This window comes from Lagenorhynchus albirostris, chromosome 3, assembly GCF_949774975.1.
Source record: "Lagenorhynchus albirostris chromosome 3, mLagAlb1.1, whole genome shotgun sequence".
In the NCBI taxonomy this organism is placed as follows: domain Eukaryota; kingdom Metazoa; phylum Chordata; class Mammalia; order Artiodactyla; family Delphinidae; genus Lagenorhynchus; species Lagenorhynchus albirostris.
In genome coordinates, this window is record NC_083097.1 from 64,956,543 (window position 1) to 64,982,271 (window position 25,729).

At 36.5% G+C, this 25,729-nt stretch overlaps 1 protein-coding gene across 4 annotated transcripts in view; it reads left to right on the top strand.

Moving 5' to 3' along the window:
• ATG10 (autophagy related 10) overlaps positions 1-25,729 on the top strand; it is a 227,095-nt gene that overhangs the window by 104,898 nt on the left and 96,468 nt on the right. The window lies entirely within an intron of this gene.

The following is a 25,729-nucleotide window of genomic DNA, read 5'->3' on the forward strand; positions in this document are numbered from 1 at the left end:
TAAAGGATTATATTTTGGACGCATTGAATTGAGATGCCATGAACATCTACTTGGAGATTGAATCTATCTAAACTTCAAAAGACCGATCTTAGTAGTAGGCAATTCAGATTTGGGATGAAAGTGAAACCTGAAGCTATGGAATATTTGAGATTAATAGAGTAAGAAAAGTGAGGCATAATAATGGCTGAAGACAGAATTCCAGGGAATACAAATATTTAAGAGATAAGTAGAGAAAGAAGAGTTAATTAAGGCAACTGAGAAGGGTGTCCAGAGTTTTAGGAGAAAAGTCAGGGGATAGTGTTGTCACCAAAGGGAAATGAGGAAAATCTTTCAAGGAGGAGTATGTCTTGGGATATAGTATTTGTGAAATTTGAATCCCTAGAAGAGTTCTTGGAAGTCAGGGCTTCCTGGACTATTCTCTCTCTCTCTCTCTCTTTTTCTGCCTCAGAATTTATGTCTTAACTCTTTAATTTATGGTCAAATTACTTTAAACTGTGGATACTTTCTATTACCTTATAATTCCCTCTATATGAGTATTGTTCAGGCAATACAGCCTTAAGATTGTTGCCTATGAACTGCAAGAGGAAAAGACAAAAATTTAGAAATAAGTTTGTGCTTTTAAATGAAGTGTATGTCCTAAACTAATTTTCTCTTCAAATTTTTATGGTCCATTGCTCCTTTCATTCGAATAAATTTTACTTTTCAGTTGTGATAACACTTTTAAAGCAATTAAAGACAAATGAATCATTATAAATGATTGTTAATGCATAAGGTTATTATTGTAACATTTGTGAATACACTAATGTGTGAGGTAGAATGGGGAAGCTGTTATTCTTTGGTTTGTAAGGCTTTTTGAGTTACTATGAGTTTTATTTTAAACAACAATGAAAATCACAATCTCCCTTTTATTCTCCTGATTTTCTTTGGAAAAACAAATTATTTTAGCAATAGCCTGGGTTCTTTACCATTCAATCAGTCAGAGAGAACTAAAAGAGACAATATAAAAACTTTCTTTGGAAATTAGAAACACTTAAGAATTATTTGGCTGCAGGGATCCACTGCTTATGATATACAAGTGTATGTGCCCATAAAGATCTGTTTTGTATCTCTAAATTTATAAATTGGATGGGATGTTACTCATTTAGTATGACACATTTCCTTATAAATAGACCCCATCAATACTGTACTCTGCTTCCACTAGATGATCAGTAAATTTGGGTTGAAAGATTAATTGTTGACAAGATTTAGAAGCTACCTAATGTTTCAAAAATGCTTGACTACGGATGGGGGGGAAGGGTAAGCTGGGACGAAGTGAGAGAGTGGCATGGACATACATACACTACCAAATGTAAGATTGATAATTAGTGGGAAGCAGCCGCATAGCACAGGGAGATCAGCTAGGTGCTTTGTGTCCACCTAGAGGGGTGGGATAGGGAGGGTGGGAGGGAGACGCAAGAGGGAGGAGATATGGGGATATATGTATATGTATAGCTGATTCACTTTGTTATATAGCAGAAACTAACACACCATTGTAAAGCAATTATACTCCAATAAAGATGTTAAAAAAAAAAAGCTTAATATAAAAAAAAAAATACTTGACTTGTTGAGATTATATATTGGGTTGGCCAAAAAGTTCTTTTGGGTTTTTCTGTACAATCTTACCAAAAACCCGAACCAACTTTTTGGCTAACCCAATACAAAATTGAAACCCTTCTGGTTCTCCAACAATTGTTGCACTTAGTAGAAACTATCCTGGCCATTGGTATTTTTTGGCCAGGTGCCAGGAAAGTCTTCGATAACTTCAGCAGGAAGTTTCAGAGCCTGTGGGATATACATGGGGAAAAAGACACAAAATAAATGGATGGAATATGTATTTAGGAGTAGTCAGGCAGGCAGGGAAAAACTGTAGAAAGAACATTTGCATTTTTGATTTAGGCAAATCTTACCCAAAGTAGGATGAAAGTAACTTAATTAAGGGGGATTATTCTAAACATTTTTTCCTTGGCTTCTTGATATAGAGATTGATTTTGGTAATGGATAAAAGAAGTGACACAAAAGAATCCCTGCATTTACTTTTTCTGTTTGTTTGTTTTGTTTTTATTAGCTTCATCCATTTCCTCTAACGAATCTCACCGTCTTTGTTGATACCATACTCTCTTTTCCAGGCAACATTTTAATCTCTCATGGCTGAGCAGAAAAGTAAGTACTGGACCCCAAAGGAATGATTGTAATGCAGCCAAGATCTAAGCCAAGAGGCAGTAAGGTGATTTAGAGGTCAAATGGCCTGGATCAGGCTGGAGAGTAGAAGTATTATCTACCCATTTAGGTTTAAAGGGTTCTAATATTTCTGGCAGGAAGATTCATATTTATTACCTTGAATATATTTGAAATCTTAATAACTTGTGCTCATAAGTCTTCAAAGTATTCGTTAAATGAGTGAAATGATAAAATTACATTCTGCAAGATGGGGTTCGGTAACCCTGGACCTAGGAGTAAAGGTTATACCATCCTACAGCCTTTTTCCTTGAGAGGTCACATCACCATTTCTATAGTTAATTCTTCAGATTGGTGTAAAAAGAATTGTTAATTTGGGGGTATCATGGCCATAGATGACTGCAGTCCTCTGATCCTGCTAGCAGGAGACACTGAGAAGGTGACATAGGACATAAATGCCCTCTTCAGGCATTTCCTAATTTGCGTGGGTCCTTTGCAAAGCTGTGAAATAGACTAAGTTTCTTTTGGAAGCTGGACATTTTTGCTTTATTTATGAAGACTGCTTTTTACAATTAGAAGTTGGAGGCAGTGCCTGTACAGCCTAGTCTAACCCTAAACTACTTGTTAAAACAAAAGGAAATGGTTAGATTAAAAATAGATTATCTACTTTTTGTTTTATTCCCCTGATATCTGTGGACCCTTTTTAGTATATCCAGAAGATGAAATATTTTGGGCATGTTTGTAATAAGTATATTATCAATAAAATATTACTCCTTAAATTTTGGGATTTATTTTGGTAAGAACAGAATTTGAAGCCATCTACTGAGAATTACAATTAGAGTAGGATATAGGAATTAATAACCTGTAATTTAAATATTTTTGTTATTGAAGCCTATCATGCTTTAAAGGGTTTCTTAAACTGATATACCCAATTTGAACACAATCATTACTAATTAAGAAAATTGCTTCTGAGGGTTCAACTTTGGTGTGTCCTTTTCTTAAAGTATCTGTGGATAGTACAGAAAATGCCTGACACCCTCTTTTGGTCTCAAGTCATAATCCTAGTTTGGAAGGGGGCATAAAAGTGAAGAGATAATGCTAAATTATTATCTAAAAGTTATCAGTCACCATGTACCCAGAAAAGACTGAACAGATGAAAAAACGATTAAGCTAAGTTGGGCAAAATGCCCAGAGATGCCAACAAATGTAGCTTACTTTAGAAAGGAAGGAAGGAAGGGAGGGAGGGAGGGAGGGAGGGAGGGAGGGAGGGAGGGAGGAAGGAAGGAAGGAAGGGAGGAAGGGAGGAAGGGAGGAAGGAAGGAAGGAAGGAAGGAAGGAAGGAAGGAAGGAAGGAAGGAAGGAAGGGAAAGAAAGAAAGAAAAGAAAGAAGAAAGGGAAGAAATAAAATAATAATGAATATATAAAAATTATGCTTAAGAGTCAGGAATTTCCTTTCTTTGATTTAGTTTCTTCTGTCTTAAGGATAATCTATTTTTATAACCCAAAATTCTAATTAAGGAGTGTAATTACACACATGCACACACACACACACACACACACACACACACACACACACGAGTAAAGCTATTAAAAAAAATAGCATGAAAGGTCCCAATTGCCTACCAGATAGCCTCATGTTATAGTCTCAGCTCCGAGGTGGTACTGATTCTACCTTCTTGCCCTGTCACTTTAGCCTAATTTTAAAAACCTTGAATTGCCCTTAAATTTTGCAAAATGCAGTGTTTCATCATTAAATATGTTACCTGAAGGATTTTTTATATGCATTTTATTGGATTGAGGAAGATCCCTCTCTTTCTAGTTTGGTGAGTGTTTTAATCATCAATGGGTGTTGAATTTTGCAAATGCTTTTTCTGCATCTATTTGAAAACTGTATGGTTTTTCTCCTTTATTCAGTCATTGTGATGAATTAAACTGATTTTTGAATGTTGAACTAACTTTGCATTCTTGTGATAAACCCCACTTGGTCATGTGTTAACATTTTATATATTGCTAGAATCAGTTTGCTCAAATTTTGTTAAGGACTTTTGTGCTTATGTTCATGAGGGATATTGATTTATAGTTTTCTTGTGTTTTCTTTTCTGGTTTTGTTATCAAGGTAATTCTGTCCTAATAAAATGAGTAGGCAAGTGTTTATACTTCTTCTCTTTTTGTAAAGATTTTGGGTAGAATTGGTACTATTTCTTCCTTAAATATTTTATGGAGTTTACCAGTGAAGCCATCTGGGCCTGGAGTTTCTTTTGTGAGAAGGTTTTAAACTATAGCCAATTTCTTTAAAGGTAGAGAGCTACTTAGAGTATTTATTTATATGTTTTGTAGTGAGCTTCAATAACTTGTTCTTTCATGAAATTTATCTATTTCATATGAATTGTAAACTTTTTGGTGTACAGTTCAGAACATTTTCTTGTTATACTTTTAATGTCTGTAGGATCTTTAGTGATAGTACCTTTTCATTTCTGATTTTGATGATTTTTGTTCTTTTTTTCTTGATCAGTTTCACTAGGTGTTCGTGGATTTTATTGATCTTTTCAAAGAATCAGTTTTTTGGTCTATATTTCCTCTGATTTGTCTATTTTCTCTTTTGTTGATTTTGCTCTTATCTTTGTTATTTCCTTACTTTTATTTGCTTTGGGTTTACTTTGCTCTTCTAAAGGTTGAAACTTAGGTCATTAATTCTGGACTTTTCTTCTTTTTTAATATAAGCCCCTAGAGCTATAATTTTCCTTCTAAACACTGATTTGGCTGAATCCCACAAACTTTACTTTGTTATATTTTCATAAAGAATGAGGTATTTTATAATAACCTTTGTAAATTTTTTAATCTGACCCATGGATTATTTAGAAGTGTGTTGTTTAATTTCAGAATATTGAGAGTTCTCCTAGATATCTTATTGGCAGTGATTTCTGATTTAATCACATTGTAGTCAGAGATACTCTGTATGGTTTCAGTCCTTTTAAATGTATTGAGACTTGTATTGCCGAGCGTATAGCCTATCATGGTTAATGTACCATGTGTACTTAAAAAGAATCAATATTTTACAGTTTGGGGGCCATGCTATTCTAAAAATATAAGTTAAATCATAAATCCTCTATGTCTTGACTAAAATTTAGTTTAGTTTTTCTATCAATTGCTGAGAAAGAGGTGCTAAAGTCTCTTACTATGGTTGTGGATTTGTCTATTTCTTCTTTTAATTCTGTCAGTTTTAGGCTCTGTCATTAGGCACATATACACTTATGATTAAAAATGTATATGTGCCTAATGACTTTGTTGAAAAGTTGACTCTTATCATTACAAAGTATCCCTTTTTATCTTCAGTGATATTCTTTATCTTATAGCTTACTTTCTCTGGTACTAATATATGTACCATATATCTACTCTAGCCTACATGTTTATTGTTTACATGATTTATCTTTTTCTACCTAATTATTTTTCTCTTGTAGACAGAGACTGCTTTTGCTTTTTCTTTTAAAAATCCATTCTGATAATCTCCACCTTTTTTTTTTTTTTTTTTTTGCGGTACACGGGCCTCTCCCGTTGCGGAGTACAGGCTCCGGATGCGCAGGCTCAGAGGCCATGGCTCACGGGCCCAGCCGCTCCGCGGCATGTGGGACCTTCCCGAACCGGGGCACGAACCTGTGTCCCCTGCATCGGCAGGCAGACTCTCAACCACTGAACCACCAGGGAAGCCCAATCTCCACCTTTTAATTGAAGTACTTAGTGCATTAACATGTAATGTAATAGTTAATGTGACTGATTTAAGTCTGACACTTTTTCTGTTATCCCACTTTTGGTTTTTGTTCTTCCGTTTCCTCTTGCCTGCTTTCTTTTGGATGAATTTTTAGAATTTCATTTTAATTTCTCTATTAACTTTTGCAATAAACCTCTTTGCACTATTTTTTGACTTATTATATATTACAGTATACATTCTTAACTTTCTGCAATCTAATTAGAGTTAATGTTATGACACTTCACATAAAATGTAGAAACCTTGCAGTTATCAACATCCATTTACCACATCCCTCACTTTATATGTTATCCTGTATGTTATATCTACATACATTATAAACCTCACATGATAGTGTTATAATGTTTTGCTTTAAGCTCTCAGGTATTTTTTAAATATAAGATAAAATTATACTCCTTAATATTTACCCAAATATTTACCATTTCCAGTGCTTTTTATTCATTCCTCAAAACCCGAATTCCCTATGGTATCATTTCTCTTTAGCTTGAAGAATTTCTTTGTCATTTCTGTAGTGTGGTCTGGTGACAGTGAATAGCCTTAGTTTTCCTTTATCAGAAAATATCTTTTTTTCACCTATATTCTTAAAGGATATGTTTGCAAGATACAGGTTTCTTTAAAGATGTTGTTTTATTGCCTACAATGTTTCTGATGAGAAATACATGATAATTCTAATTGTTGTTTTCCTGTATGTAGTGTGTTGTTTTTCTCTTGCTACTTTTAATATTTTCTCTTTATTTTTGGTTTTCATCAGTTGATTATAATGTGCCTAGGTGTGGACTTATTTGCATTTATTAGATTGTGATTTTCTAAACTTCTTGAATCAGTAAATTTATTTCTTTCACCAAATTTGGGACATTTTCTGCCACTGTTTCTTCAAATCTCATTTTTCTGCTCAATTCTCTCTCTCAACTATTCTTCTGGTAACCCAGTTTTATATATCTGATGGACAAGCCTCAGATTCTCTGTTCATGTTCTTTCAATTTTTTCCTTTTTAAGACTGCCTGATTTCAATTTGTCTACTGTGTAGTTTAATAACTTTTTCCTCTGTTGTCTCTAGTTTGCTATTAATCTCATCCATTGAATTTTTAATCACAAATATTTTTATTTTTTTAGTTCTGATATTACCATTTGGTGTTTTTTGTTTGGGTTTTTTTTGTTTTGTTTTTTGCATTTCCTCTTTCTCTCATGAAATATCCTGTCTTTTTAACTAGTATGAGCATATTTTTCTTTACCTTACTGAGTATCTTATAATAGTTTCTTTAAGGTCCTTATTTAGTATTGCTGACATCTGGTTCAACTTTTCTCAGCAGATTGAGTCACATATTCCCTGATCATCCTATGTTGAATAATTCTTGAGTGTATCTTGGATATTTTAACTGTTATGTTTTGGAGGCTCTGGATTTAGTTACATTCTTCCAAAGAGTGTTGATATTTCCTTTTAGCATTCAATTAACTTGGATTCAAACTGCAAACTGCCATGCCTATAGTAGGCTGTGGCTGAGATCTCAGTTCAGTTTTTTACAACTTAGCTCCCAGCTGCTTTCAGTTTGTTCCACACATTCATGCTCAGGAGTCAGCCAGAGACTTAGACTGAGTTTGAACATGGAATTTAAGGTTCTTTTTCTTTATCTCCCTCATTTCTGGGGCTTCCTCCATATTCTCCAGCAGCTGTGGTTGCTCCAGGCTTTTTCTCCCTGTTTCTCTACTCAGAGAGGTGATGGGACTTTTAGCTGACTTCCTTCCGCCAGTTCCTTTGCCACCACCACTTCCACTGCAGCTGCTTCTAGAGAAGAACAGAAAAAAACAAGTCACTTGCTCCAGATGTTGACTCCTCTCAAAAATCTGTCTTCCTTAGTTGAGTCTCCAAAGCCTTCAAATAGGTTTTCCCCCCTGGAATGTATATCTGTTATTTAGAGGAGGATTGGTCTGTTAGGCACTCTTCCGACTTTACCACTTGGGCATCCTCTGCTCTATCACTAAGTCTGAGTCTCTTAGCATCTTCAGTTCCTCCTTCTCAACTGACTCATTCCATTTAACTTCCAGATAAACCCAATTTCAGATTTACATATATATATTTTTAAAGCTCTCACTTTCACATTGGTATCACCTCAAGCTACCTATATGTTATCTTTCTGTTTTTCTATGTCATTTCTTAATAGGGTTATCTATTTTTAATACTTATAGTTCCTCACCACAAGTTTATACCACTCTTTATAGTTTTGCATTTTCTCTTAGTATGCTTTTGATATTTCTCTCTTAAAAGACATCAGTGATAACTGAACCATCAATTCAAAATTTCTCCTCAGACTATCCTTCATTTCTCTGTAACATTCAAGGCTGTTGACCATGGTCTGCTGGAAGCTTTTCCTTCTGTGACTTACATGTCATTTTCCTTTTTTTTTTTAGAAATAGCAGTATAGGCATGTTATTTATATATTTATTTTAAATTTTATTTATTTATTATATTTATTTTTTGGCTGCATTGGGTCTTCAATCCTGTGCGCGGGCTTTCTCTTGTTGCATCGAGCGGGGGCTACTCTTCATTGCGGTGTGTGGGCTTCTCATTGTGGTGGCTTCTCTTGTTGCAGAGCATGGGCTGTAGGCATGCGGGCTCAGTAGTTGTGGCTCGCGGGCTCTAGAGCGCAGGCTCAGTAGTTGTGGCACATGGGCTTAGTTGCTCTGTGGCATGTGGGATCTTCCCGGACCAAGGCTTGAACCCATGTTCCCTGCATTGGCAGGCAGATTCTTAACCACTGTGCCACCAGTGAAGCCCCCATATAATTTTCAAATCTTATTTTTCTTCTTTATCTGTAAAGTTCTCACTGCCAGCTCCCCTCGTCCTCTATCTCTGAAATATGGTATTCCTCAAGATTTTTTCCCGGCCTTGTCTTATTTTTCAATTAGAAATCTCATCTACTACTACTGGAGTTGTTCCAGTTACTCCTTTTATGCTGATGACTCAAATCCAAAGTATATTCAAGCTTTAAAGTTATATACATGGGCAGAATTCTGGCTCTACATCTGACCTTAGGCAAGATGTGTAGCCAAGATCTTTAGGACCCACTCTGGGTAAAATACTAATACCATATAGGGTTGCTTATCACATTGGCATGCATAGTTTATAGTATACATATAATTTATGGTTAATGCTCAAATGTTGGTAACAATTATTAAAGCCATTTCTACAGTACCCGTCTCTCTTCAGACTTTTGCCCTACAAATTCAGTGGACTATAGAATCCAGATGTCTTAAATCAGCATCTCCAAAATAGTACCTAGTACTGATGTCCCTTTTACAGTTAATGACACTATCATCTTCTCAGTTATTCAGGCTCAAAACATTGGTATTGTCTAATGGATGGGCTTCATTTTGGCCCCTTCCATTCAACAGTGATTTGCTTAGACAAATAAATACTCTCTTGGACCATCTCTCTTATTTGTTCCCTCTTTCCCACTACTATTTCTAACTATTTTTTAAAAAACCTCTTATGATCTCTCTTGAGGATCATTCTGTTTAGAAAGGCTTCTAACTTATCTCACGAGGTCTTTTCTCTCTAATTTCCCATTCATCCTTCAGTTTGTTTCCAGATTATCCTTTTGAAAACAAAGCTCTAATCATATTACTCTACTACATGGATAATCACCATCGTCATCATCTAACATTATTTTCTTATGCGCTAAGCAGTACCCTAAGTGTTTTACATGAACTGTTTCATTTAGCCCTCCCAGCAGCTCCATAAACCAGATATTATCATTATCATCTCTGTTGAACAAATGAGGAAGCTGAACCTTAGAGAGCTTGATTAACTTGTGATGTCACCCAGCTAATAAATGGTGCAATCAAGTTCTAAGCCCAGGCAGAGCAACTCCAAAGTCTTCCTTCTTAATTTGTTAGACTGCACTGCTTCACAACTACTTCCTTATGATCACCAGTGCCTATCAAATATAGTTTAAGTTTGACACTACCTAACACCATACACAAAACTAAACTCCAAATGGATTAAAGACTTAAAGGTAAGACCAGACACTATAAAACTCTTAGAGGAAAACATAGGAAAAACACTCTTTGACATAAACCATACCAAGATCTTTTTTGACCTACCTCCTAGAGTAACAGAAATAAAAACAAAAATAAACAAATGGGACTTAATTAAACTTAAAAGCTTTTGCACAGCAAAGGAAACCATACACAAGACAAAAAGACAAGCCTCAGAATGGGAGAAAATATTTGCAAATGAAACAACAGACAAAGGATTAATCTCCAAAATATACAAACATCTCATGGAGCTCAATATCAAAAAAACAAACAATCCAGTTAAAAAATGGGCAGAAGACCTAAATAGACATTTCACCAAGAAAGACCTACAGATGGCCAAGAGGCACATGAAAAGATGCTCAACATCACTAATTATTAGAGAAATGCAAATCAAAACTATAATGAGGTATCACCTTGCACAAGTCAGAATAGCCATTATTAAAAAATCTAGAAACAATAAATGCTGTAAAGGGTGTGGTGAAAAGGGAACCCTCCTGCACTGTTGATGGGAATGTAAATTGATACAGCCACTATGGAGAACAGTATGGAGGTTCCTTAAAAAACTAAAAATAGAACTACCATATGACCCAGCAATCCTACTACTGGGCATATACCCTGAGAAAACCATAATTCAAAAAGAGACATGTACCACAATGTTCATTGCAGCACTATTTACAATAGCCAGGACATGGAAGCAACCTAAATGTCCATCGACAGATGAATGGATAAAGAAGATGTGGCACATATATACAATGGAATATTACTCAGCCATAAAAAGAAACAAAATTGAGTTATTTGTAGTGAGGTGGATGGACCTAGAGTCTGTCATACAGAGTCAAGTAAGTCAGAAAGAGAAAAACAAATACCGTATGCTAACGCATATATATGGAATCTAAAAAAAAAAAAATGGTACTGATGAACCTTGTTGCAGGGCAGGAATAAAGAGGTAGACATAGAAAATGGACTGGAGGACATGAGTTGGGAGGGCAAAGCTGGGGCAAAGTGAGAGTAGCATCGACATATATACACTACCGAATGTGAAATAGTTAGCAAGTGGGAAGCAGCAGCATAGCACAGGGAGATAGGCTCAGTGCCTTGTGATGACCTGGAGGGGTGAGATAGGGAGAATGGGAGGGAGGCTCAAGAGGGAGGGCATGTGGGGACATGTGTATGCATATGGCTGATTCGCTTTGTTGTACAGCAGAAACTAACACAGTGCTGTGAAGCAATTATATTCCAATAAAGATCTATTAAAAAATATATATATATAGTTTAAGTTCTATACTTCAGTCCTCTACAATCTGACTTCAGACTAACAATTCTATCATATATTAAATCTCTCATACAACTATGTTCCAAACAAACAGGGTGACTTGCTAAACTGACCATGAGTTTCATTTTCTTGTACCTTAGATCTTGCCATCTTTTCTGCCTGGAATAACCTATGCCTCATTTCTACCAGTTGGAATCATCCATTATTCAAGCTAAATGACACCTTTTAGGCTGAGACTTCTTGCATCCTTGTAGGATCCAGTTAGGATTGAGGTCTTCATTTGTAATCCCATAAACACTGTTTACTTCTTATGCAGGCATTATAACAGTTTGATGTGTGTTATAGTCACTTGTGGAAATGACTCGTGGGTTTATCTGTCATGTTTTTATTTTTGAATCTACTCAGTATACTGTTTTAGGTATACTAGATGCTCAGTTAATGTTTATTGAATGAATAAAAGTTTGTGATTGTGGACCTCAATAATTAGGATTATTGCTTTGGATTTCTGAAGTATATGAGCTTGAGAGGCAGATATGGAAATTATAAATGTGTTAATTTAAGAAATCACCTTTTTAAAAGGACTGAGACCTTTCTAAATAATCATACTTTAAAATATTTGCCTCTGAGTTGGGTTTTGATTTTCCTGGGGGAGTTTTTGAAGGTGTAAAGTTCTAATATTTTAAATGGGAATTTTAAAACTGTTCACCATGGGTGGACCATGGTAAAGAGAGAGCTCCAAGAATCCCAGTGAATAAAAATACTCACATAGCTGAAAAGTTTTCTAGGAACTATAACTGCCATTCCAAAATAAGCCCAGTTCACAGAGACTTGAACATACAAATATAATAATTGCAAAATTTTATTGTTAAAGAGATTTGGTCAAACATTAGGCTGATATGGTTAGTCATTGAAGATGTTCTAGGACAGAGGAATTTTAAGCCAAAATTTAATAAGTTAAATTTAATAACACCCTATGTTCTAAAGGTGAAGGGAGACTATTCTTGCACAGGGATGGATTAGACAAAGATTCAGATGTAAAATAGAGCTGATGAGTGCAATGGTGGTTATAGAACAGAGGGGTGATGTATTCCTTCTGGGTGTATGGGTTGTGATCTCCTTTTGAATATTGATAAGTGTCTCATCAGATCCCTCAGGCAGTTCTTAAATATTTCAGCCATGTGCATAGTCTCTGTTTTCTTTCTGTCTCTCCTTTATCTTTCTGTATAAAAGTTTTGGGGACTAGATTTTGGCAACAATATAATTGGAGAATAGAAGCATAAAGCTTGTTTGTGTTGTTATTTTGTTTAGTCTTACTTTAGCTTTCACTTTTTATTGATGCTATTGGCTTTTTATCATAATTTGTCTTGTCTCTCTTCTCTCTTCATTTGTCTCCCTTCCTCTTCCTATTTCTTTTCTCTCTTCCCCCCTTTACCCCTATTCTCTTTTTCTCCAATGTTTCTTTTTTTTTTTTTTTTGCGGTAAGCAGGCCTCTCACAGTTGTGGCCTCTCCCGTTGTGGAGCACAGGCTCCGGACGCATAGTCTCAGCAGCCACGGCTCACTGGCCCAGCCGCTCCGTGGCATGTGGGATCTTCCCGGACCGGGGCACGAACCTGTGTCCCCTGCATCGGCAGGCGGACTCTCAACCACTGAGCCACCAGGGAAGCCCCTAATCTAGTTTTTGCTCAGGAATTTATTTAGTGCCTTTTGTTCGAGGAGGTCAACACACTTCTATCTATATTATTTTGTTTATGCTCAAGACAAATCTAAAATCAAACAAAGGCAGAAGGTACCAAAAACCTACGTTCCTACAGTTCTTGAGCTACAGTGTGTTTTGGAATTCAGATTTGGGGGATTTTAGAATAGTAGTGTAATTAGGTAAAAGTAGGTTCTGTATTATGTTACATTCCCAGCGTTGTGTGAATGAAGTCGATCTCCAATGGTGAATTCTCTGGCTGATCCATGGAGAGGTGGTAGAGTGGTCTGGTCTGGAGAAGCCTTTTCTGGACCCTCAGATTTCATCATGTTGGGTGTAAGGCTGGGTTTGACCCTTTGTTATTTATTGCTGTAAGTGATTTTCTGTTCACTTTCTTGCAAGAATTGCTTGAGTTAAAAGTTGAAATTCGTGACACAACTTTAAATCCATTTTTTTAAAAAAAGTGAAGTTCATTTATCGAGGAACTGAAATCATTAATTATGTTGTAGCTCCTCACCTTTTTTATGATACACGTATTGCTGTGGGTATAGTGCTCTAAAACATCTGCTCAGTAGTCCGTTATAGCGGTACAAGAATGCTTTTACATGAAGGCAATAAAGTAGCAGATGCTTCTTAATGACAACTTCCCAGTTCATTTAGGAAACAAGTCAGTTCTGGATTTGGTTTTTCCTCCACGTGTGGCACCTGTGCAGGCAAACGATTCTAAAGAGGTTAGAACTGACAAATCAAGTCCCTCTATGTAATTTTTTAGGGTGCTCCAAGTTAGTCTAAAAGCCTTATCTAACAGCACTTTAATGAAATTAGCATTTTCCTTACTATGCAAATAATTCTCTACCATTGTAAGTAACCAGGAAAATACATTAATTCAGTATTACCAGCTTACGCTTCTTTTATTTTATTGTTTGGAAACTTCTGTTGCATCCTGATTTATCATTAGCATTACAAATAGAAAAAGTGGTTGAATGCCTATGCTTGGTAACAGGGAGAATGGGGGTCCAGCATTTGGAAGTCACATTCCTTCCAGGAGCAATTTCTGTTACCTCAGAGACAAATCGTGAGGCTCTGGTCATGTCCACCTGCCACTTTGCACCATCCTTGTCCTTGGCAGGTTTGGCCTTCTCCTCAGTACAGTAGGCAGTCAGTCCCCTGGGTGTGTTCTGAAGGGTGCCAGGGAAGCCGCCACTGCTGCCCCTCTTCCCCCATGTCTGGTTCTCCTTTACAGTAACTGCGTGGTCAGTGATTCATTTCAAAGGAAACTTCTTTTCAAAGGAAAAGACTCTTGGTAAGATGCACATTTCTAGCCTGTAACATTTACTGTAAATGAGTTTTTCAAGTCCCTTTCCTCTGAAAATCAGAAGGGCTGAATTTGGAAGTCTTGTGCTGAAAGAGGAAGACAAGGGCATGAAAAGCTGGATATAGGGGATGCTAAGGATGAATTTTGTCTTCTTCGTAATTTTTTAACAATGGTCTGGGCCAACGGCATAGTCTTTAAAGTGGATACATGCACCCAGGGGGCTTGCAGAACAATCCATTGAGATGTGGGAAATAATATTAGAGCTACTTTTATACTTTGTTTATTTTTTTAAATGAAGCTTTACTAATATTTAAACATGGACTCACACTGGGTCTTCACGCAGTTCATTTGTCAGAAGACCAGGAGTCCTATATGTTACTCAAGGCATCCGAAAGGGAATGGGGAGCCAGGTGCTAGGAAGGGGCCAACATCGGTGGTTTACTCCTACAGGCTTTTGTTATGTATCACAACTTATTGTGCCCTGGATTTAGTGGGATGATCTCATCCAGTTTTAGTTAACACAACTCCTACTTGTCAGACTAGGGACTTTAAAGATCCCTGCCAAGAAACTTTAATGAACAACAACAACAACAAAATGGCAGAATGTAAAAACGACAATATAATCCGATCTTTCAAAAAAAAATTCTCTCTCCAAATTTGAAGTTAAGACTTCTTGAGATAGGATTTATATTTACTGTTATTAATGATGACCCTCAACCTGTGTGTATGTTGTGCCTAATGATCACATGAAGCTCTCTGTGTTGATTGGCAACTCACTGAAAAGCATCCAGAGCATGAAGACAAACCTCTTAGGACTTGGAGAAATGACTGAAATGCGTGTGTCATGATTTACTAGGCACAGCCAGTGATATATGTCTTCCACGTGGATCTGTGTATCTTTTTTAGCTGTTGCAACCATTAAAATCACCTACCAAAAAAATGGAGAAAAAACTGAAGCCAGACTTTTGAAATGCCATGTCATAATTAAGATTTAAAGCAGAACAAACAAAAAATTCTGTAGCGTATTCAGTCAAATTGCTGTCATCAAAATATTACTGGCAAAAAAACGTGTCTGTACCACTACTAAATAACTGTTTTTCAATAACACTTTATTTACTGTGTTGATTTACACATTTGGAACCCAGGGCTCTTTGTCTATGTGCAGATTAGAACAAGATTCTTTATGAAGAGGAAGGAGGTCACGTCTGGTTCTTCGGAGTCCGTTTTGAATTAAGGCTGTGCCCCTGTGCTGGAGAGAGAGGCAGGACTGCCGGGCAGGCAGGATCTGGGCGTTTGGTGTCTGGGTGTATGGTCATCCAGGACTGTGACCAGGGCTGGGTGCTCAGCAGCACGGGCTCTGAAGCCAGGAGCCCAGTGAAACGCTGGCAACTCTGTGCTCCTTTGCATGTGATTTACATGTGTGACTATTTAGGTGCTAACTTTTGCAATGGGTACTTTAAAATCAACATTTCTGCAACTTTATTCAGCCACAGCCACTGCCCCATAAAGCTGAGGGCAAAATGGGCAAGATGCCCAAAGAGGAGATGAGGGCAAGGGGCCAGTGAAGGTCCTGTGGTGCTCAGAGCAAAGAGCAGAGCGGGACGCCTACTTCTATCAGTGCCCAGATCATCACCTAACTAAAATAATCACTGGGAAAATATTTTTCCCTCATCTTTGTCTTATCCATGAAGGTTTTCAACTTTAATCTTTTAAAATGTACATAGTATATTACACAGAAATACATGTTCATAACTGATCAGAAGGTAAATATACACACATTAAAGATGAATGCTTAAATTTTTTGATTCCAGGAATCACAATCAAAAAAGTTGAGAGACCCCTGATTTATAGGACAGAAATGATAACAGAGAGTTTAAGCTCATTCCATTCACTTATTTCATTTAACAAATATTGATTGAATGCCTACTATTTGCCAGGTACTGTTCAAGATGCTTGGGATACCTTAGTGAATAAGATAGGCAAAAACCATGCCCTCGGGGCACTCACATCCTAAGGGATGTGTGTGTGCCATAGCATAGCCTTTCCCTGACCCCAGACCAGATGAGACCCCAAGATACATTCTTATATTTTTATAGCACTTGCAACACTATAATCAAATAATTGTTTATGGAACGATTTGGTTTTTCCTGCACTCTCCCTCTGGTTATAAGCTCTCTGAGAGCAAAGACTGTGTCTGTTCTATTTCACCACTAACTCTCCAGTGGTGGCACCATGCCTAGCGTATAGTAGATGCTCATTAATGGTTAGTGAAAGAATATTTGCTCTGTCTGCACAGACTGTGTACGTGTGTACACATGTATGTGAGTTTGCTCAAAGCTGAGAAAGAAAGGCATGGGGCATTCTCAAGCAGAAACTGTTGCTGAGGGCAGGACGTGTAGTGACAGAATGAAGTGTGCAAGGAGAATTTTTAGTGTCTGCAAGAAGGGTTTGTTAGGAAGAAGCTTGGGTGATTAGAGGTGTTCCTAAAAATCTATCTGAGTGGATGATATGGTCATTGGACTAAAAAATAAACCTTGGGGAATGGGGATTAGGATATTAAAAGGGTCAATCCTATATAAAACTGGTTTATATTTGAAAGAGCTGAAACAAAAAAGGTAAAAACCACACATAAAAAATTTATAGATGTGGTAAAATTATGTATACTCTGGGACTCTGTGCATTTTCTCTAGTAGCACTTATTGTGATGATAATTTTAATGATTTGTGTGATTGTTTATCATATCTCTTCCCTTTAGGGCACAATGTCTGCTGTTGTTCTCCCCTCTGTTCCCAGATCCTAGGACAGAGTCTAGAGCAAGGGTTGGCAAACTGTGGCCAGCTTCCTATTTTTGTACAGCTCACAAGCTGAGAACGGTTTTTGCATTTTTATATGGTTGAGAAAGAATAGTGTTTCATGACACACTAAAATTATATGAAATTTAAATTTTAGTGTCCATAAATAACATTTTATTGGAACAAAGCCACAGTCATTAATTTACATATTGTCTAGGCTGCTTTTGTGCTACAGTGCCAAAGTTGAGTGGTTTTGACAGAGACACATGGTTCACAAAGCTTAAAAGGGCCAGCTTACCTGGCCCTTTAAGAAAATGTTTGCGGACCCTTGATGTAGAATATAGAAAATACCCTATAGGGTATTCATTTGATGAATGAATAAATAAACTGATCAGTATACCTACTATGTGTCGGATAGTTTTATAGTTTATCTTGTTTAATACACTTTAAACAAGGAGAAAGTGCCTTCATTTAACAAATAAGGAAACTCAGGCTCAGAGGGATTAAGTGGTCTGCTCATCCAGAGAGTGCAGAGTCAGAAACTGAACCCAGGTCTAACTACAAATTCCATGCCCTTTTCCACATTTGACTATACTATGCTTCTCTAAGATCTAGATGTTTTTATCTGAGATTTGAATATACACTTCCACTCCAGTAGAAAGATGAGAACGTTCACTGTGCTCTCATTGCTGCTGCAATAGTATTGTTTAACCACCTCTCAGCCCCTATTTTTGTCCTGGCACAAGCACGATGTATGCACTTGTGGAATTTTTTAAGGGGTTCTCCTAGTAAAAGAGCCAACAAGCAAACAAATAAAGCCTATTCACATCCACATAATCCAGAGACAGTTTTGAGGAAAGGGAAGGAACTCAGGCTCACTTGTAGAGCAGTTCGCAGCTGATTCCTAGACATGATGTTTCTTGTGCACATACCGAGACAGCCCCTCCTGAAATTACTAGTGCTTGCCTTTTGGTCTGTTTATCAAGACCTTATCAGTTTCACTCTTTGGCAATGAAATTTACTCATTTCTGGATTTGAGTGTAGACGTTTATTCATATGCTGAAGGAATTTGCAGTTTATTCATCAAGACAATTAAAAATCTCACTTGTTTAAATTAGGGTAGTGCCATCTCTTACCTTAGAAAATTACTTCAGCCAAACTTCAGCCTGTTGGATTCAATTATCATCATTCTTTGAAGGCTTAGAATTTATCATCCCTTCAGGAAATCTAATGAAACATTCTAAGATAGAAAAAAATAGAAAAGGGGGAAAGTTCACCAAATGGAGACACAGGTCCTTTAATAAGGTTCTTCTTACTACTTATAAAAATACAATAAAATGAAATTAAGGAAGGCCTTAAGATGGACTCATAGGAGTGGGCACACTAAGGTCTATGGACCATAGCTTGTTTTTGTAAATAAAATTTCACTGGAGTATGGCCACCTCTATTTGTGTTTGTCCCAGAACTACTGAGTTCAAAAGCAGAAGTTTGGGAGTGGAGCCCGAGAGTCAAATGTTTAACATCCCCTACTCCCCCAAATCCCATCATCTGTGCAGAGTGAAGGAATCCTGGGCCTGGAGCCTGGGGGCTTAAATTTGTGCTCTGGCTCAGTTTCTTACTTGCTGGGTGACCATGGGCCTTCCTCTAGACCAGAGGAGCAAATGGCATAATGTACACAAATGTTCTTAGAAAAACTGTGAACTGTTGTAACTGAGGCTGGTCTTTCTTATGTAGCATGCAAAGGGTAACTCTGAATAGAAACACATTTGACTGATTCTGAAGCTCAGAATACTAGGTAAAAGTCTTTCCCTTTTCCTTTACTCAGTCATGATTTACATAAGGAATCTCTTGTTTTCATATCCCTTATCCTGCTAATTCTTTTGCATTTAACTTCTCAGAAATCTTAAAAAGTAGATGAGAAGAACCTGAGTTTTCCTTTAAAAAGTGCTTCTGAGTCCTTATTTTTTCCTAAGAAAATGATATTTTTATATATTGTTCTGATGTAAGGACTAATCATCATGGACATATGTTAGGTACCTCTAACCATTATTACTATTCCCTTCTGCCGGGGAACCTGTGTTCTCTGGCACGGAATCTCAGAGGCAGCCTTTTCTGCAATCCGCCTTGCGCTCAGCTTAGTTGCTAGCTGCCCAACTCTGGGTTCAAGCTGTCTTGCTGTCTCCCGCACAGTCCTAAAGGAAACATGGCCTTCGAAGCACAATGGAGCCAGCAGTAAACATCCAGAAAACTGCCAGATGTGCTTTGGCAGGTTTCTGTGTCCCCTCCCTACTGCCTTGCCCTTGAGCATGCCAGGCTGCATCGGATTTAATCCCACACAGGAGACAGATTCTTTCTCTCAGTGAGAACCCACATTGGCCATGCGGATGCTAATTCGCTCCCCTCTGATGGAGCTTGGAGAGCAAAGAATGGCACCCCTTTCTTTCCAAAAAAAATCAGGAGTAGTGATAGTGTTACTGGGAAAGGGGGAGGCTCACTGAGATGCTATCCTTGGGATCATCTTGGTACCAGTGTCACCCCAGATGCTGTCAGACACACGCCTGCCTGGTGTTGAACTCTCTCTGGCGTACTGGATGCAACATTTACAGTTGCTAAAAGAATGCCATCACTTGCAAAGTTCTTCTGACAATCACGCACTCAAAAGCCACAGAGATCATGAAAAAAAGAGTCATTCTAGGAGTAAAAATAGTGAAAAAAACACCCCACTGTAAAATAATGAGCACATGAAACAAAACAAAACAAAACAAAAAGGGCCTGCTTACTTAGAGTCCCACATAGGTTATTTTTATAATTCATTTAAAATGTTTTAATAATTAAAATTCTTCCTTTCTTAAGGAATTAATTTTTCAACGATTTGTCCAAAGGCTTTGTCAGTCTTTAGCACTTCTGAAAATATTAAAAGGATGTTAGCTCAGGAAAATCAAGCAAAGTTTGTTACACAGTCCATCTTTCCGTTAGATGGAAAGATTAGATGGTTATGTGTCCACTCGTGGATGCAGCTAAAGACTGTCCTGAACCAGTACTCTCCCTCTGTCACTCTTTGGCTTCTTGGCTACGATTCTGGCCTGTAACTGTTAGGTTTGAATTAAGAACCTGATTGGTGGAAGATAAACAAATAGATTCTCTTTCCCTCAAGGGACATTATGAATAAATCTCGTTGCTTATGTTTGCTCAGTAATAGTAATAGAGATTTCTAGTCATAGAAAGAAAGTTTTTCTTCCTCCAATTACTTTTCCCTGTAGGCTAAATAGAGATATGGATCTCATTTCCTAAGCACAGTACACTATTTGGGTTTGCTTTCAATAAAATATCTATGAAGTGTCTTTAGCATGATCACTATTTAATGAGATTTAGTTGTAAAGCTTAATTCATATCAGATTTTCTAAATGAGAGATCACTGTCAACTTATTGTTAATTGAATTCAATAAAATCAAGGTTTCTATAATTAATGTGAACTACTTAACCTTCTAGCTCTTTGAATGAATGTAATTTTCTAAACACAGGTATCTTCTCATTTAATGAAATAGCAACATTGTGAGGAAAATAAATGTACATGTGACTCCTTTTTCTATTAACTCTTAATATCAAATTAAATATATACAAATCCTCTTTAAAACATAATAAAAGAAAAGTAATAAAATATTAACAAACGTACTCAAAATGTTAATAGTAATCTGATGGTGTCTAGAACATCAGTCCAAATTAAGTATATAACAGTTAAGAAAGGGCATTCTCCAGTACAAAGAACAGTGGTTTCAGGATCAGTAGATGTGGGTCATAGGCCTGCCTCTGCCTCTAATTATCTGGGTGACATTGGGTAAACCACTAACCTTTTTGGGCCTTCTTGTTTGGATCAGCAAGGTGAGTGTTGGGCGAGATGGAATGATTAAAGTTCCTTTCACTATTAGAGTTCTCTGATTCTGTATCCTGTAATATGGTAGCAGAAACTTTTGTTGCCTTAAAAAAAATTTATGAGAATTAAAAATATTCAAAAAATTAGACTGAAAGGTATAAAGAACCTGCAGACCCATCAATCAACCCCAACAATCATCATTCCGTGGCCAACCGTGCCCCTTCCACATCTCCATCCACTGACACCTCTCCTGTGTTATTGTAAGGCTAATTCCAGACATCAGCCTCTCTTTATCAACGTAATCCCTCTGCCATCTGTACTGTTAGCCCTGAGGTCTTAGATATTGTATTTTGTTTTTAACGAATCTCAAATTGTCTAGCTATTTTTTCCTTTTCATTTTTTAATTGAAATTTTAAAATAAATACAGATTCACAGGCAGTAATAAGAAATAATCAGAAAGATCCCACGTACCCTTAACCCAGTTTACCCCAGTGGTAACATCTTGCAAAATTATAGTGTAATATCACAACCAGGGTATTGGCATCGATACAATCCACTGATCTTATTCAGATTTCCCCATTTTATTTATACTGATCTCTATGTGTGTGTGTGTGTGTGTGTGTGTGTCTGTGTGTGTGTGTCTGTGTGTGTGTGTCTGTGTGTGTGTGTGTTTGGCTGTATACAACTTTATCACATGTGTAGGTTCATGTATCTACCACTGTAGTCAAGATATAGAACAATTCCATCATCACAAGGACTCTTCATGTTATTTTGTAACCATACCCACCTCCTTCTGCCCATCCCCTCAACACTAATCTGTTCTCTGTTCTTCATTTCTAAAATTTTGTCATTTTCAAATGTTATATAAATGGAATTATACAGTCTGTAACCTTTTCAGATTGGCTTTTATCACTCCATAATTACTGGGAGATTCACTCAGGTGATTGTATCAACGATTTGCTCTTTTCATTGCCGAGCAGTGTGGGATGATGTACCACAATTTGTTTAACCATGACCTGCTGAGGGACATCTGAACTGTCTCAAGTTTTGGCTATTCTGAATAAAACTACTATGAACATTTGTGTACATGTTTTTCATTTCTCTGGGATAAATGCCCAAGAGTGTAATTGGTGGACTGTATGGTAATTACATGTTTAGTTTTATAAGAAACTGCCATATGGTTTTCCAGAGCGGCTGTACCCTTTTATACTCCAAGCAGCAATGTATGAATGATCTAGTTTCTTTGCATCTTCACCAACATTTGAAGATGTCACTGTTTGTTATTTTAGCTATTCTGATAGATGTGTAGTGATATCTCATTGTAGTTTTAATTTGCATTTCCCTGATGGCTAATGATATCGAATTATTTTTTATATGCCTGCTTGCCATTTGTATATCATCTTTGGTGACCTTTTGCATTTTTACTCCTCCATTTACTTCTTTTCAGAATTTAGGGTCAGAGTAGGCTTGCTGGTAAATCACCTATGATGTTTGTTATAATATACTTAAATGGGAGGAACCAGATCTGCAACTGCTGCAGAAAATATTGCTTACCAGTGTTCTCAGCTCTGTGTTAGAGTCTCTGGGAATACAAAGATGAATAAGACAAGAACCTTGGTCTTTAAGTTCTAAAACCATCTGGTACTTTGGGAAAGGGAAGCATAAAGTATGTAGAAGTCCGAGGTTTCCAAATTGCATGACTTCACAGGATGATATTTGCATGGGCATCATGAAGGTGACCACGAATGATGGAAAGATCCTAGCAGAAACAGGCCAAGAATTCAGTTCATTTAATATGAGTTAAGGATGCAAAAATGTCTTTGCCTGTAGGTGGCTGCTCAGAGCAAGGGGCTGGGTTGACATAGCAGCACTCGCAATTAGAGGACAGGTACTCCAGCCTTCAAATCCTACAAAGGTACTCAGCTGCCAGTGAGAACAGTGACTGGAGTGAAACTTCTAATAGCGCTTGAAGAAGCTTTTTCTGTCCCCTCTCTCTTATTCTGTGGGCCTCCAAACTGTTCCAGAGAATCTGAATCTATGTCTAATTGATCACCAGTTGCAAGAACCTGGTGTCAACCCCAGCACATACCTGAGTGCTTAATTTGAGTTTGGGTGAAGGACAGTCTTTCCAGGAATTTTATCCTCCCTAGCAGGACTGAGTCTCAGGCAGACTATTTCTGAAGTTTTGTGCAGAAATTAATGACCGAATTCAATATTTATTTACAAACTGGACAGTGATGGTCTAAGAAGAGAAATAGCTTAATAGAGAAGAATAGGGAATAAATACACACATACACACAAATCTAATTTATGGTAAAAGTGGCATTAAAAATCAATGGGAAAATGATGGTCTATAAGAAATCATTTGGGAAATATTCTTACCTCACACCATACACAAAAACAAAATTCAGATGGATTAATTATCTAAATGTCAATTTAAAAACATGTATGTATGTGAGAGAGACAGAGTATGTGTGTGTAGAATAGAGGAGTTTAACATTTTTATATTTTTTAAGGATGAGGTGGGACATAGCAAGAGTCCTTCTAATGAAGATAGATAACTCAGAAGGTGCAAACAGAAAATGTACAGCTTTGACTACATGAAAGTAAAAAAAAAAATTTATGATAATATGTACAAGAAACAAAGTTAAAAAAAACTGAGTGAAAGTGTTTTATACACACATACATACCACACATATACTTGCACACCTTTGTTTTTCTATGGTGCAGAGATGTATATATTTCTAGTAATAAGTTATTATTTCTAATATACAAAGAGTTTGTATAATTCAATAAGAAAAAATGGAAATTAAATATCAGAAAAATAGGAAAGGAATAAGAACAGGCACATCACAGAAGAATATAAATTATCAATAAATATATGAGTAGATGTTTACTTTCACTAGTAATCAAGGAACTAGAAACTAAAACAAAAAACTGACATTTAAAAATTCATCAAATAGGCAAAAATTAAAAACAAATAATATTCAGTATTTATGGGAATTGGGAAAGGGCATTCTTTTACATTTTTGCTGGTAATATAAATTGATACAGCCTTTTTCTGAGGACAAATTGGCAGAATCTATTGAAATTTGAAATGTACGTACCCCCTCATACATTAATGTCACCTTTAGGAATCTGCACATAGAAAAACAGAGGTGTATAAAAATATATGTGCTAAGATATTCATGGCAGCATTAGTTGTAGCAGAAAATTATAATTAACCTAAAATATCTAGCAATATGGAAATGTTTAAAAAAACACACACAAAACTATGGCATAGTCATATATTGGAATGTAGTGAAGTCATTAAAAGAAGGAGCAAAATCTGCAGCACTGACATGGCAGCACGTGCTAGTATGTTCATGAGTGAATAAATCAAATCAAGGAACATATGTATATATAGCATGACTTAATTGGGGATGCAGAGGTGGGAGGGTAGGTGGATGTATGTGTATAAACGTGTTTGCAGACCAAAAAATAAAAACGACTGGAAAAATACACAATGACCTTTTGAAAATGGTTACAAATCTGAGGTACTGAAGTGCTGGGATGAGGGGAATTTCACTTTTTTTTTTTTTTATGTACTTGTGCAGTGTTTGCAGTTATTTTTAATCACAATGATTTAATAACGTTACGAAAGAAAAGAAATTAAAAATGCTAAAGAACCCAATCTTTGACCAAAAAGAAAGAATTTTGGTTAGAAGAATTGCTTTAAAAGAAGACGTATTTATCTTTGCCTAATAAAAATTTAAATAAAAAAGTAGACAAAACTCTTCCTTGCTATTGTATTAATTTTCTGTATCTGGAATATTTATTTTAGTGGTTTCTCTTTGGTTATTTAATTCATTGTGTTTAATTGATAGTGTTTACTGGAGTTTAGTGAAAAGCTATTTTGTAAATATCTTCAACTGTGATTTACCTAGTGTAATATCTCCCCCAGTGAATTGACTGTGAGTGGGGAATTAGTAAAGCAGATAACATCTGGAGAGTAGTATGTGGCTTTACTTATCTCTACAGGAAACCTTATTTCATATTGGTAAAGTTTGAAATCTTTCCTGTAGCTCTTCCCGATTGTTCATTGTTGTTACCATTTTAATGAGAGGTAGAAATGAGCCAAACCAACCTGCTTCTTTCCTTCTACTAAATTAATGTCAAAGGAAATTCTTCAGCCCAAATAAATAAGTGAATGTGGATGGAATCAGATTCTGACTCAACATGTTCCAATTAATTGCTTCCAAACGTTAAGATACATTCTTAAGAAACCCCACACATATTAAAAAATCAACCAGTGGAGAATGATTAGGTGAGAAGTGAACTAGCTTAGAACCATCTTTGTTTAAAAAACCTCATTTAAGTTGACATTAATATTTACCATCTACTCTATTATAAATCAAGATTTATTGTAGGAATGTATCAAAGATAACACAATAATAAAGAAAACAGATTCATCTCAGGTTTTGAAATGTACCTAACAAATTCAGCCTCTTGCAAAATAGCTTTCTTATTCAAAATGGAACTGGGAATTGTTCAGCACACAGTGAATCACCTTTTGGCAAGTACAATAGAATCTTTAGGGACATTTCGCAGTATCTTGTTCAATTGTTAGGATGTTTTTAGCTTTCACAGGTAAGGAAGAAGGTAGCTTGTATAGTCATCATCTTGTTCCTAAAATTGTACAGTAAAGATTTTTCAGAGTTGCTGTTGCAATAGATCTTTTTACTTTTTTTTTTTTTCTTCCTGTTTCTTTACCCAGAGCTGCTTTGTCTCTC